The sequence below is a fragment of the Oncorhynchus keta genome, chromosome 12 (assembly GCF_023373465.1).
Source record: "Oncorhynchus keta strain PuntledgeMale-10-30-2019 chromosome 12, Oket_V2, whole genome shotgun sequence".
Classification (NCBI taxonomy): Eukaryota; Metazoa; Chordata; class Actinopteri; order Salmoniformes; family Salmonidae; genus Oncorhynchus; species Oncorhynchus keta.
This window is the reverse complement of record NC_068432.1, coordinates 54,947,561-54,962,300: the sequence shown is the minus strand read 5'-3', so window position 1 is coordinate 54,962,300 and position 14,740 is coordinate 54,947,561. Positions and strand designations below refer to the sequence as shown.

The 14,740-nt window shown below is 46.4% G+C and overlaps 1 protein-coding gene across 5 annotated transcripts in view; it reads right to left on the bottom strand.

Moving 5' to 3' along the window:
* Positions 1-14,740, bottom strand: part of LOC118382407 (MOB kinase activator 3B) — a 73,147-nt gene that overhangs the window by 34,230 nt on the left and 24,177 nt on the right. The window contains exon 1 of one of the 5 annotated variants that reach the window (XR_008061577.1): positions 6,077-6,264. The exons of the other annotated variants lie outside the window; for them this stretch is intronic. The gene's annotated coding sequence lies outside the window, so the exon portion shown is untranslated. Of the gene's footprint in view, positions 1-6,076; positions 6,265-14,740 lie in introns of those variants that run through there. 5 annotated transcript variants of the gene reach the window in all.

Genomic DNA, 14,740 nt, shown 5'->3' with positions numbered 1-14,740 from the left:
TTGACAGACAGGGTGTTGAACAAGGTGTTGAACAAGGTGTTGACTGACAGGGTGTTGACAGACAGGGTGTTGACAGACAGGGTGTTGAACAAGGTGTTGACAGACAGGGTGTTGACAGACAGGGTGTTGACAGACAGGGTGTTGGGTGCTGGCTACGTCCCTTCCGTCTTCAAGAGAGCGAGAGTTGCACCCCTTCTGAAAAAACCTACACTCGATCCCTCCGATGTCAACAACTACAGACCAGTATCCCTTCTTTCTTTTCTCTCCAAAACTCTTGAACGTGCCGTCCTTGGCCAGCTCTCCCGCTATCTCTCTCTGAATGACCTTCTCGATCCAAATCAGTCAGGTTTCAAGACTAGTCATTCAACTGAGACTGCTCTTCTCTGTATCACGGAGGCGCTCCGCACCGCTAAAGCTAACTCTCTCTCCTCTGCTCTCATCCTTCTAGACCTATCGGCTGCCTTCGATACTGTGAACCATCAGATCCTCCTCTCCACCCTCTCCGAGTTGGGCATCTCCGGCGCGGCCCACGCTTGGATTGCGTCCTACCTGACAGGTCGCTCCTACCAGGTGGCGTGGCGAGAATCTGTCTCCTCACCACGCGCTCTCACCACTGGTGTCCCCCAGGGCTCTGTTCTAGGCCCTCTCCTATTCTCGCTATACACCAAGTCACTTGGCTCTGTCATAACCTCACATGGTCTCTCCTATCATTGCTATGCAGACGACACACAATTAATCTTCTCCTTTCCCCCTTCTGATGACCAGGTGGCGAATCGCATCTCTGCATGTCTGGCAGACATATCAGTGTGGATGACGGATCACCACCTCAAGCTGAACCTCGGCAAGACGGAGCTGCTCTTCCTCCCGGGGAAGGACTGCCCGTTCCATGATCTCGCCATCACGGTTGACAACTCCATTGTGTCCTCCTCCCAGAGCGCTAAGAACCTTGGCGTGATCCTGGACAACACCCTGTCGTTCTCAACTAACATCAAGGCGGTGGCCCGTTCCTGTAGGTTCATGCTCTACAACATCCGCAGAGTTCGACCCTGCCTCACACAGGAAGCGGCGCAGGTCCTAATCCAGGCACTTGTCATCTCCCGTCTGGATTACTGCAACTCGCTGTTGGCTGGGCTCCCTGCCTGTGCCATTAAACCCCTACAACTCATCCAGAACGCTGCAGCCCGTCTGGTGGTCAACCTTCCCAAGTTCTCTCACGTCACCCCGCTCCTCCGCTCTCTCCACTGGCTTCCAGTTGAAGCTCGCATCCGCTACAAGACCATGGTGCTTGCCTACGGAGCTGTGAGGGGAACGGCACCTCAGTACCTCCAGGCTCTGATCAGGCCCTACACCCAAACAAGGGCACTGCGTTCATAATATATAATATATAATATATGCCATTTAGCAGACGCTTTTATCCAAAGCGACTTACAGTCATGTGTGCATACATTCTACGTATGGGTGGTCCCGGGAATCGAACCCACTACCCTGGCGTTACAAGCGCCATGCTCTACCAACTGAGCTACAGAAGGACCACCTCTGGCCTGCTCGCCTCCCTACCACTGAGGAAGTACAGTTCCCGCTCAGCCCAGTCAAAACTGTTCGCTGCTCTGGCCCCCCAATGGTGGAACAAACTCCCTCACGATGCCACGCCAGGACAGCGGAGTCAAACACCACCTTCCGGAGACACCTGAAACCCCACCTCTTTAAGGAATACCTAGGATAGGATAAGTAATCCTTCTCACCCCCCTTTAAGATTTAGATGCACTATTGTAAAGTGACTGTTCTACTGGATGTCATAAGGTGAATGCACCAATTTGTAAGTCGCTCTGGATAAGAGCGTCTGCTAAATGACTTAAATGTAAATGTTAAATGTGTTGACAGACAGGGTGTTGACAGACAGGGTGTTGACAGACAGGGTGTTGACAGACAGGGTGTTGAACAAGGTGTTGACAGACAGGGTGTTGACAGACAGGGTGTTGACAGACAGGGTGTTGAACAAGGTGTTGACAGACAGGGTGTTGACAGACAGGGTGTTGACAGACAGGGTGTTGAACAAGGTGTTGACAGACAGGGTGTTGACAGACAGGGTGTTGACAGACAGGGTGTTGAACAAGGTGTTGAACAAGGTGTTGACAGACAGGGTGTTGACAGACAGGGTGTTGACAGACAGGGTGTTGACAGACAGGGTGTTGAACAAGGTGTTGACAGATAGGGTGTTGACAGACAGGGTGTTGAACAAGGTGTTGACAGACAGGGTGTTGACAGACAGGGTGTTGACAGACAGGGTGTTGACAGACAGGGTGTTGAACAAGGTGTTGACAGACAGGGTGTTGACAGACAGGGTGTTGAACAAGGTGTTGACAGACAGGGTGTTGAACACGGTGTTGACAGACAGGGTGTTGACAGACAGGGTGTTGAACAAGGTGTTGACAGACAGGGTGTTGACAGACAGGGTGTTGACAGACAGGGTGTTGACAGACAGGGTGTTGAACAAGGTGTTGACAGATAGGGTGTTGACAGACAGGGTGTTGAACAAGGTGTTGACAGACAGGGTGTTGACAGACAGGGTGTTGACAGACAGGGTGTTGAACAAGGTGTTGACAGACAGGGTGTTGAACAAGGTGTTGACAGACAGGGTGTTGACAGACAGGGTGTTGAACAAGGTGTTGACAGACAGGGTGTTGACAGACAGGGTGTTGAACAAGGTGTTGACAGACAGGGTGTTGAACAAGGTGTTGACAGACAGGGTGTTGACAGACAGGGTGTTGACAGACAGGGTGTTGACAGACAGGGTGTTGAACAAGGTGTTGACAGACAGGGTGTTGACAGACAGGGTGTTGAACAAGGTGTTGACAGACAGGGTGTTGACAGACAGGGTGTTGAACAAGGTGTTGACAGACAGGGTGTTGACAGACAGGGTGTTGAACAAGGTGTTGACAGACAGGGTGTTGAACAAGGTGTTGACAGACAGGGTGTTGACAGACAGAGGGTGTTGAACAAGGTGTTGACAGACAGGGTGTTGAACAAGGTGTTGACAGACAGGGTGTTGACAGACAGGGTGTTGAACAAGGTGTTGGACAAGGTGTTGACAGGCCCCTAGCTGGAACGGCCTCTCTTCATCACAGAGCCACCCATTGTGCTGCTGGGTTAGAACACGTGGCAACAAGATCTGAGCTCAGATATCGATCAGTGGAAATTGATAAATAGTTGAACCATCTGGCCGACCTGTTTAGTCCACTGACAGACAGAGACAGAGATTAGCTTCAAGCTCTGCTTCACACATTCCACACACTGATACAACGCCAGAGTGACGCTATCAGGGTCATGACTCAAACGTAAGTAATGGAACCGCACACATTTTAACAACGATCCTGTCTAAACACGAAATCACGAGGTATCTTTGCGTTTTGTACTCAACTTAGTGAGGACACTCCCAGTTCTTCCCCACAGTCAGTGGGATTACGAGTTTAGATCAGAGAGAGAGATTTAGCTGGTTGTGACTGTGAGGCTTCGTGTCTTTTGGTTCAGGGGTTTAAATACATCCAAAGTCACAACATTACTCAGAGAACAGAATACTGACGTAAAAACAGGATTTTTAGGGGTGTGGCCCTTTATTTCCAATGAGGACATTTATTTGACGATATTTCTGTCCATTTAAGGGGACCCCTGTTTGGCTCAATGGAAGGCAAACGTTCTGTATAGCCTCTAAAATTACAACATTTCATTGGTGTCCCAAGACTTCCAGTTAACAATGCTTATTGTTTTTAGAGGCTTTTGCCTCCATATACGTAGACATGGAATCACTGGCCACTTTAATAATGTTTACATACTGCTTTACTCATCTCATACAGTATGTATGTACTGTATTCTATTCTACTGTATTTTAGTCAATGACACTCCGAACATTGATCGTTCCTAATATTTATATATTTCTTAATTCCATTCTTTTACTTTTAGATTTAGAAACACCAGCATTTAGTTAGATATTACTACACTGTTGGAGCTAGAAACACAAGCATTTAGCTAGATACTACTGTTGGAGCTAGAAACACAAGCATTTAGTTAGATACTACTGTTGGAGCTAGAAACACAAGCATTTAGTTAGATACTACTGTACTGTTGGAGCTAGAAACACAAGCATTTAGTTAGATACTACTGTTGGAGCTAGAAACACAAGCATTTAGTTAGATACTACTGTACTGTTGGAGCTAGAAACACAAGCATTTAGTTAGATATTACTGCACTGTTGGAGCTAGAAACACAAGCATTTAGTTAGATACTACTGTACTGTTGGAGCTAGGAACACAAGCATTTAGTTAGATATTACTGCACTGTTGGAGCTAGGACCACAAGCATTTAGTTAGATATTACTGTACTGTTGGAGCTAGGAACACAAGCATTTAGTTAGATATTACTGTACTGTTGGAGCTGGAAACACAAGCATTTAGCTAGATACTACTGTTGGAGCTAGAAACACAAGCATTTAGCTAGATACTACTGTTGGAGCTAGAAACACATGCATTTAGCTAGATACTACTGCACTGTTGGAGCTAGAAACACAAGCATTTAGCTAGATACTACTGTTGGAGCTGGAAACACAAGCATTTAGCTAGATACTACTGTTGGAGCTAGAAACACATGCATTTAGCTAGATACTACTGTTGGAGCTAGAAACACAAGCATTTAGCTACACCCACATCTACTAATATGTATACGCTACCAATACAATTTGATTTGGACTGTATCCATTTACTTAATTACAGCCTGACAAAGATTACAAGAGTTAAATCTGATTCTAAAATCTAATACAGATCACATCATTCCCACCATGCGGTTTAATTTGATGTGATGTCATATCCACGGTGCTTTAAAGCCAAGCGGATTTATACTACCACTGTAACAGCCTGCTTATGAGCATACGACGTCATCCCAAATGGCACCCTATTCCCTATATAGTGCACTACTTTTGACCAGAGCTCTATGGAACACTATCCCCTATATAGTGCACTACTTTAGACCAGAGCCCTATGGGACCCTATTCCCTATATAGTGCACTACTTTAGACCAGAGCCCTATGGAACCCTATTCCCTATGGTATCCTATTCCCTATATAGTGCACTACTTTAGAACAGAGCCCTATGGAACCCTATATAGTACACTACTTTAGACCAGAACCCTATGGAACACTATTCCTTATATAGTGCACTACTTTAGACCAGAGCCCTATGGAACTCTATTCCCTATATAGTGCACTACTTTAGACCAGAGCCCTATGGAACACTATCCCCTATATAGTGCACTACTTTAGACCAGAACCCTATGGAACTCTATTCCTTATATAGTGCACTACTTCAGACCAGAGCCCTATCGAACTCTATTCCCTATATAGTGCACTACTTTAGACCAGAGCCCTATGGAACACTATTCCCTATATAGTGCACTACTTTAGACCAGAGCCCTATGGAACCCTATATAGTGCACTACTTTAGACCAGAACCCTATGGAACTCTATTCCCTATATAGTGCACTACTTTAGACCAGAGCCCTATGGAACCCTATTCCCTATAGTGCACTACTTTAGACCAGAGCCCTATGGAACTCTATTCCCTATATAGTGCACTGCTTTAGACCAGAGCCCTATGGAACTCTATCCCCTATATAGTGCACTGCTTTAGACCAGAGCCCTATGGAACACTACTACTTTAGACCAGAGCCCTATGGGACCCTATTCCCTATATAGTGCACTACTTTAGACCAGAGCCCTATGGAACCCTATATAGTGCACTACTTTAGACCAGAACCCTATGGAACTCTATTCCCTATATAGTGCACTACTTTAGACCAGAGCCCTATGGAACTCTATTCCCTATATAGTGCACTAATTTAGACTTAGAGCCCTATGGAACCCTATTCCCTATATAGTGCACTACTTTAGACCAGAGCCCTATAAAACCCTATTCCCTATGTAGTGCACTTTGTTTTGACCAGGGCCCATAGGGTTCTGGTCAAAAGTAGTGCACTAGAAAATAAGCTGAATAATCCTTCACCGGCATTACAATAATGTAAGAATACATACAAGTTTGGTTTAAAAGCTTTGAGTATCCAGTTGAAGCAGCAATCTTGGCATGTTCCCTGCTTTTCCATAACATCCAAAACAAACAACATGCCTGGCTAAGGAGATCTTTCTTGCTACTTTCACATCATATTCAAGTATCATTTGTAAATTCAGAGTAGAGTAGCCCGACCGACCGCCCGGTGGAGAACACAGCCTGTAAATCAGACCTACTACGTCCGTAGTGGAAGATGTGATGTGAAACTCAAACAATGGGACCTATTGTCTTCTTCAGGAGAAATGTTGCCTGACCAGATCTGAACCTGTCTGAGTGTTAGGTTAGCTACTTACTTCCCTCTAGTCTTGTCAGTGGTCAACAGGTTAGCTACTTACTTCCCTCTAGTCTTGTCAGTGGTCAACAGGTTCATTACTTCCCTCTAGTCTTGTCAGTGGTCAACAGGTTCATTACTTCCCTCTTGTCTTGTCAGTGGTCAACAGGTTAGCTACTTACTTCCCTCTTGTCTTGTCAGTGGTCAACAGGTTAGCTACTTACTTCCCTCTTGTCTTGTCAGTGGTCAACAGGTTCACTACTTACTTCCCTCTAGTCTTGTCAGTGGTCAACAGGTTAGCTACTTACTTCCCTCTTGTCTTGTCAGTGGTCAACAGGTTCATTACTTCCCTCTTGTCTTGTCAGTGGTCAACAGGTTCACTACTTACTTCCCTCTAGTCTTGTCAGTGGTCAACAGGTTAGCTTACTTCCCTCTAGTCTTGTCAGTGGTCAACAGGTTAGCTACTTACTTCCCTCTAGTCTTGTCAGTGGTCAACAGGTTAGCTACTTACTTCCCTCTTGTCTTGTCAGTGGTCAACAGGTTCACTACTTACTTCCCTCTAGTCTTGTCAGTGGTCAACAGGTTAGCTACTTACTTCCCTCTTGTCTTGTCAGTGGTCAACAGGTTAGCTACTTACTTCCCTCTAGTCTTGTCAGTGGTCAACAGGTTAGCTACTTACTTCCCTCTTGTCTTGTCAGTGGTCAACAGGTTCATTACTTCCCTCTAGTCTTGTCAGTGGTCAACAGGTTCATTACTTCCCTCTAGTCTTGTCAGTGGTCAACAGGTTCATTACTTCCCTCTAGTCTTGTCAGTGGTCAACAGGTTCATTACTTCCCTCTAGTCTTGTCAGTGGTCAACAGGTTAGCTACTTACTTCCCTCTTGTCTTGTCAGTGGTCAACAGGTTCATTACTTCCCTCTAGTCTTGTCAGTGGTCAACAGGTTCATTACTTCCCTCTAGTCTTGTCAGTGGTCAACAGGTTCATTACTTCCCTCCAGTCTTGTCAGTGGTCAACAGGTTCTACTTACTTCCCTCTGTCTTGTCAGTGGTCAACAGGTTAGCTACTTACTTCCCTCTAGTCTTGTCAGTGGTCAACAGGTTAGCTACTTACTTCCCTCTTGTCTTGTCAGTGGTCAACAGGTTAGCTACTTACTTCCCTCTAGTCTTGTCAGTGGTCAACAGGTTCACTACTTCCCTCTTGTCTTGTCAGTGGTCAACAGGTTCATTACTTCCCTCTTGTCTTGTCAGTGGTCAACAGGTTAGCTACTTACTTCCCTCTTGTCTTGTCAGTGGTCAACAGGTTCATTACTTCCCTCTAGTCTTGTCAGTGGTCGACAGGTTAGCTACTTACTTCCCTCTTGTCTTGTCAGTGGTCAACAGGTTAGCTACTTACTTCCCTCTTGTCTTGTCAGTGGTCAACAGGTTCACTACTTCCCTCTAGTCTTGTCAGTGGTCAACAGGTTCACTACTTCCCTCTAGTCTTGTCAGTGGTCAACAGGTTCACTTACTTCCCTCTAGTCTTGTCAGTGGTCAACAGGTTCACTTACTTCCCTCTAGTCTTGTCAGTGGTCAACAGGTTAGCTACTTACTTCCCTCTTGTCTTGTCAGTGGTCAACAGGTTCATTACTTCCCTCTAGTCTTGTCAGTGGTCAACAGGTTCATTACTTCCCTCTAGTCTTGTCAGTGGTCAACAGGTTCATTACTTCCCTCTAGTCTTGTCAGTGGTCAACAGGTTCATTACTTCCCTCTAGTCTTGTCAGTGGTCAACAGGTTAGCTACTTACTTCCCTCTAGTCTTGTCAGTGGTCAACAGGTTAGCTACTTACTTCCCTCTTGTCTTGTCAGTGGTCAACAGGTTAGCTACTTACTTCCCTCTAGTCTTGTCAGTGGTCAACAGGTTCACTACTTACTTCCCTCTTGTCTTGTCAGTGGTCAACAGGTTCATTACTTCCCTCTAGTCTTGTCAGTGGTCAACAGGTTAGCTACTTACTTCCCTCTTGTCTTGTCAGTGGTCAACAGGTTCATTACTTCCCTCTAGTCTTGTCAGTGGTCAACAGGTTCACTACTTACTTCCCTCTTGTCTTGTCAGTGGTCAACAGGTTAGCTACTTACTTCCCTCTAGTCTTGTCAGTGGTCAACAGGTTCATTACTTCCCTCTAGTCTTGTCAGTGGTCAACAGGTTCATTACTTCCCTCTAGTCTTGTCAGTGGTCAACAGGTTAACTACTTACTTCCCTCTTGTCTTGTCAGTGGTCAACAGGTTAGCTACTTACTTCCCTCTAGTCTTGTCAGTGGTCAACAGGTTAGCTACTTACTTCCCTCTAGTCTTGTCAGTGGTCAACAGGTTCATTACTTCCCTCTAGTCTTGTCAGTGGTCAACAGGTTCATTACTTCCCTCTTGTCTTGTCAGTGGTCAACAGGTTAGCTACTTACTTCCCTCTAGTCTTGTCAGTGGTCAACAGGTTAGCTACTTACTTCCCTCTAGTCTTGTCAGTGGTCAACAGGTTCATTACTTCCCTCTAGTCTTGTCAGTGGTCAACAGGTTCATTACTTCCCTCTTGTCTTGTCAGTGGTCAACAGGTTAGCTACTTACTTCCCTCTAGTCTTGTCAGTGGTCAACAGGTTAGCTACTTACTTCCCTCTTGTCTTGTCAGTGGTCAACAGGTTAGCTACTTACTTCCCTCTTGTCTTGTCAGTGGTCAACAGGTTCATTACTTCCCTCTAGTCTTGTCAGTGGTCAACAGGTTCATTACTTCCCTCTAGTCTTGTCAGTGGTCAACAGGTTAGCTACTTACTTCCCTCTTGTCTTGTCAGTGGTCAACAGGTTAGCTACTTACTTCCCTCTTGTCTTGTCAGTGGTCAACAGGTTAGCTACTTACTTCCCTCTTGTCTTGTCAGTGGTCAACAGGTTCATTACTTCCCTCTAGTCTTGTCAGTGGTCAACAGGTTAGCTACTTACTTCCCTCTAGTCTTGTCAGTGGTCAACAGGTTAGCTACTTACTTCCCTCTAGTCTTGTCAGTGGTCAACAGGTTAGCTACTTACTTCCCTCTAGTCTTGTCAGTGGTCAACAGGTTCATTACTTCCCTCTAGTCTTGTCAGTGGTCAACAGGTTAGCTACTTACTTCCCTCTAGTCTTGTCAGTGGTCAACAGGTTAGCTACTTACTTCCCTCTAGTCTTGTCAGTGGTCAACAGGTTAGCTACTTACTTCCCTCTAGTCTTGTCAGTGGTCAACAGGTTCATTACTTCCCTCTAGTCTTGTCAGTGGTCAACAGGTTCATTACTTCCCTCTAGTCTTGTCAGTGGTCAACAGGTTAGCTACTTCCCTCTAGTCTTGTCAGTGGTCAACAGGTTCACTACTTCCCTCTTGTCTTGTCAGTGGTCAACAGGTTCACTACTTCCCTCTAGTCTTGTCAGTGGTCAACAGGTTCACTACTTCCCTCTAGTCTTGTCAGTGGTCAACAGGTTAGCTACTTCCCTCTAGTCTTGTCAGTGGTCAACAGGTTCACTACTTCCCTCTAGTCTTGTCAGTGGTCAACAGGTTCAGCTACTTACTTCCCTCTTGTCTTGTCAGTGGTCAACAGGTTCGCTACTTACTTCCCTCTAGTCTTGTCAGTGGTCAACAGGTTCACTACTTCCCTCTAGTCTTGTCAGTGGTCAACAGGTTCTACTTACTTCCCTCTAGTCTTGTCAGTGGTCAACAGGTTCACTTACTTCCCTCTAGTCTTGTCAGTGGTCAACAGGTTCAGCTACTTACTTCCCTCTAGTCTTGTCAGTGGTCAACAGGTTAGCTACTTACTTCCCTCTTGTCTTGTCAGTGGTCAACAGGTTCATTACTTCCCTCTTGTCTTGTCAGTGGTCGACAGGTTAGCTACTTACTTCCCTCTAGTCTTGTCAGTGGTCAACAGGTTCGCTACTTACTTCCCTCTTGTCTTGTCAGTGGTCAACAGGTTAGCTACTTCCCTCTAGTCTTGTCAGTGGTCAACAGGTTCACTACTTACTTCCCTCTTGTCTTGTCAGTGGTCAACAGGTTAGCTACTTACTTCCCTCTTGTCTTGTCAGTGGTCAACAGGTTCATTACTTCCCTCTAGTCTTGTCAGTGGTCAACAGGTTAGCTACTTACTTCCCTCTTGTCTTGTCAGTGGTCAACAGGTTCACTACTTACTTCCCTCTAGTCTTGTCAGTGGTCAACAGGTTCATTACTTCCCTCTAGTCTTGTCAGTGGTCAACAGGTTCATTACTTCCCTCTAGTCTTGTCAGTGGTCAACAGGTTCATTACTTCCCTCTAGTCTTGTCAGTGGTCAACAGGTTCATTACTTCCCTCTAGTCTTGTCAGTGGTCAACAGGTTCATTACTTCCCTCTTGTCTTGTCAGTGGTCAACAGGTTCACTACTTCCCTCTTGTCTTGTCAGTGGTCAACAGGTTCATTACTTCCCTCTTGTCTTGTCAGTGGTCAACAGGTTAGCTACTTACTTCCCTCTAGTCTTGTCAGTGGTCAACAGGTTAGCTACTTACTTCCCTCTAGTCTTGTCAGTGGTCAACAGGTTCATTACTTCCCTCTAGTCTTGTCAGTGGTCAACAGGTTAGCTACTTACTTCCCTCTAGTCTTGTCAGTGGTCAACAGGTTAGCTACTTACTTCCCTCTTGTCTTGTCAGTGGTCAACAGGTTAGCTACTTACTTCCCTCTAGTCTTGTCAGTGGTCAACAGGTTAGCTACTTACTTCCCTCTTGTCTTGTCAGTGGTCAACAGGTTAGCTACTTACTTCCCTCTAGTCTTGTCAGTGGTCAACAGGTTAGCTACTTACTTCCCTCTTGTCTTGTCAGTGGTCAACAGGTTAGCTACTTACTTCCCTCTTGTCTTGTCAGTGGTCAACAGGTTAGCTACTTACTTCCCTCTAGTCTTGTCAGTGGTCAACAGGTTCATTACTTCCCTCTAGTCTTGTCAGTGGTCAACAGGTTAGCTACTTACTTCCCTCTAGTCTTGTCAGTGGTCAACAGGTTCATTACTTCCCTCTAGTCTTGTCAGTGGTCAACAGGTTAGCTACTTACTTCCCTCTAGTCTTGTCAGTGGTCAACAGGTTAGCTACTTACTTCCCTCTAGTCTTGTCAGTGGTCAACAGGTTCATTACTTCCCTCTAGTCTTGTCAGTGGTCAACAGGTTCATTACTTCCCTCTTGTCTTGTCAGTGGTCAACAGGTTCATTACTTCCCTCTTGTCTTGTCAGTGGTCAACAGGTTAGCTACTTACTTCCCTCTAGTCTTGTCAGTGGTCAACAGGTTCACTACTTCCCTCTTGTCTTGTCAGTGGTCAACAGGTTCATTACTTCCCTCTTGTCTTGTCAGTGGTCAACAGGTTCACTACTTACTTCCCTCTAGTCTTGTCAGTGGTCAACAGGTTAGCTACTTACTTCCCTCTAGTCTTGTCAGTGGTCAACAGGTTAGCTACTTACTTCCCTCTAGTCTTGTCAGTGGTCAACAGGTTCATTACTTCCCTCTAGTCTTGTCAGTGGTCAACAGGTTCATTACTTCCCTCTAGTCTTGTCAGTGGTCAACAGGTTCATTACTTCCCTCTAGTCTTGTCAGTGGTCAACAGGTTCATTACTTCCCTCTAGTCTTGTCAGTGGTCAACAGGTTAGCTACTTACTTCCCTCTTGTCTTGTCAGTGGTCAACAGGTTAGCTACTTACTTCCCTCTAGTCTTGTCAGTGGTCAACAGGTTAGCTACTTACTTCCCTCTAGTCTTGTCAGTGGTCAACAGGTTCATTACTTCCCTCTTGTCTTGTCAGTGGTCAACAGGTTCGCTACTTACTTCCCTCTAGTCTTGTCAGTGGTCAACAGGTTCATTACTTCCCTCTAGTCTTGTCAGTGGTCAACAGGTTAGCTACTTACTTCCCTCTTGTCTTGTCAGTGGTCAACAGGTTAGCTACTTACTTCCCTCTTGTCTTGTCAGTGGTCAACAGGTTCATTACTTCCCTCTAGTCTTGTCAGTGGTCAACAGGTTCATTACTTCCCTCTAGTCTTGTCAGTGGTCAACAGGTTAGCTACTTACTTCCCTCTAGTCTTGTCAGTGGTCAACAGGTTAGCTACTTACTTCCCTCTAGTCTTGTCAGTGGTCAACAGGTTAGCTACTTACTTCCCTCTTGTCTTGTCAGTGGTCAACAGGTTAGCTACTTACTTCCCTCTTGTCTTGTCAGTGGTCAACAGGTTAGCTACTTACTTCCCTCTAGTCTTGTCAGTGGTCAACAGGTTCATTACTTCCCTCTTGTCTTGTCAGTGGTCAACAGGTTCACTACTTACTTCCCTCTAGTCTTGTCAGTGGTCAACAGGTTAGCTACTTACTTCCCTCTTGTCTTGTCAGTGGTCAACAGGTTCACTACTTACTTCCCTCTAGTCTTGTCAGTGGTCAACAGGTTAGCTACTTACTTCCCTCTGTCTTGTCAGTGGTCAACAGGTTCACTACTTCCCTCTAGTCTTGTCAGTGGTCAACAGGTTCACTACTTCCCTCTGTCTTGTCAGTGGTCAACAGGTTCATTACTTCCCTCTAGTCTTGTCAGTGGTCAACAGGTTCATTACTTCCCTCTTGTCTTGTCAGTGGTCAACAGGTTAGCTACTTACTTCCCTCTAGTCTTGTCAGTGGTCAACAGGTTCATTACTTCCTCTAGTCTTGTCAGTGGTCAACAGGTTAGCTACTTACTTCCCTCTAGTCTTGTCAGTGGTCAACAGGTTAGCTACTTACTTCCCTCTAGTCTTGTCAGTGGTCAACAGGTTAGCTACTTACTTCCCTCTTGTCTTGTCAGTGGTCAACAGGTTAGCTACTTACTTCCCTCTAGTCTTGTCAGTGGTCAACAGGTTAGCTACTTACTTCCTCTAGTCTTGTCAGTGGTCAACAGGTTAGCTACTTACTTCCCTCTAGTCTTGTCAGTGGTCAACAGGTTAGCTACTTACATCCCTCTTGTCTTGTCAGTGGTCAACAGGTTAGCTACTTCCCTCTAGTCTTGTCAGTGGTCAACAGGTTAGCTACTTACTTCCCTCTTGTCTTGTCAGTGGTCAACAGGTTCATTACTTCCCTCTAGTCTTGTCAGTGGTCAACAGGTTAGCTACTTACTTCCCTCTTGTCTTGTCAGTGGTCAACAGGTTCACTACTTACTTCCCTCTAGTCTTGTCAGTGGTCAACAGGTTAGCTACTTACTTCCCTCTTGTCTTGTCAGTGGTCAACAGGTTCACTACTTCCCTCTTGTCTTGTCAGTGGTCAACAGGTTAGCTACTTACTTCCCTCTAGTCTTGTCAGTGGTTAATTGTCACTGTAGCAATTAGGGACAATATTACAGTCCCCTAATTACTTCATAATGAATTGGTCTGTTTGGTCTTTATCTAGCTGTCTGGTCTGTCTGGTGTACTGTCTGCCTGGTGTGCTGTCTGCCTGGTGTGCTGTCTGCCTGGTGTGCTGTCTGTCTGGTGTGCTGTCTGTCTGGTGTGCTGTCTGCCTGGTGTGCTGTCTGCCTGGTGTGCTGTCTGTCTGGTGTGCTGTCTGTCTGGTGTGCTGTCTGCCTGGTGTGCTGTCTGTCTGGTGTGCTGTCTGCCTGGTGTGCTGTCTGTCTGGTGTGCTGTCTGCCTGGTGTACTGTCTGTCTGTCAGTGCTGTCTGTCTGGTGTACTGTCTGTCTGGTGTGCTGTCTGCCTGGTGTGCTGTCTGTCTGGTGTGCTGTCTGTCTGGTGTGCTGTCTGCCTGGTGTGCTGTCTGTCAGTGCTGTCTGTCTGGTGTACTGTCTGTCTGGTGTGCTGTCTGCCTGGTGTGCTGTCTGTCTGGTGTGCTGTCTGTCTGGTGTGCTGTCTGCCTGGTGTGCTGTCTGCCTGGTGTGCTGTCTGTCTGGTGTGCTGTCTGCCTGGTGTGCTGTCTGCCTGGTGTGCTGTCTGCCTGGTGTGCTGTCTGTCTGGTGTGCTGTCTGCCTGGTGTGCTGTCTGTCTGGTGTGCTGTCTGTCTGGTGTGCTGTCTGCCTGGTGTGCTGTCTGCCTGGTGTGCTGTCTGCCTGGTGTGCTGTCTGTCTGGTGTGCTGTCTGTCTGGTGTGCTGTCTGCCTGGTGTGCTGTCTGTCTGGTGTGCTGTCTGCCTGGTGTGCTGTCTGCCTGGTGTGCTGTCTGTCTGGTGTGCTGTCTGTCTGGTGTGCTGTCTGCCTGGTGTGCTGTCTGCCTGGTGTGCTGTCTGTCTGGTGTGCTGTCTGCCTGGTGTACTGTCTGTCTGGTCTGTCTGGTCTACTGTCCTGTCTGTGTGGTCTACTGTCTGTGTGGTCTACTGTCTGTGTGGTCTACTGTCTGTGTGGTCTACTGTCTGTGTGGTCTACTGACCTGGCTGTCAGTGTGGTCCACTGT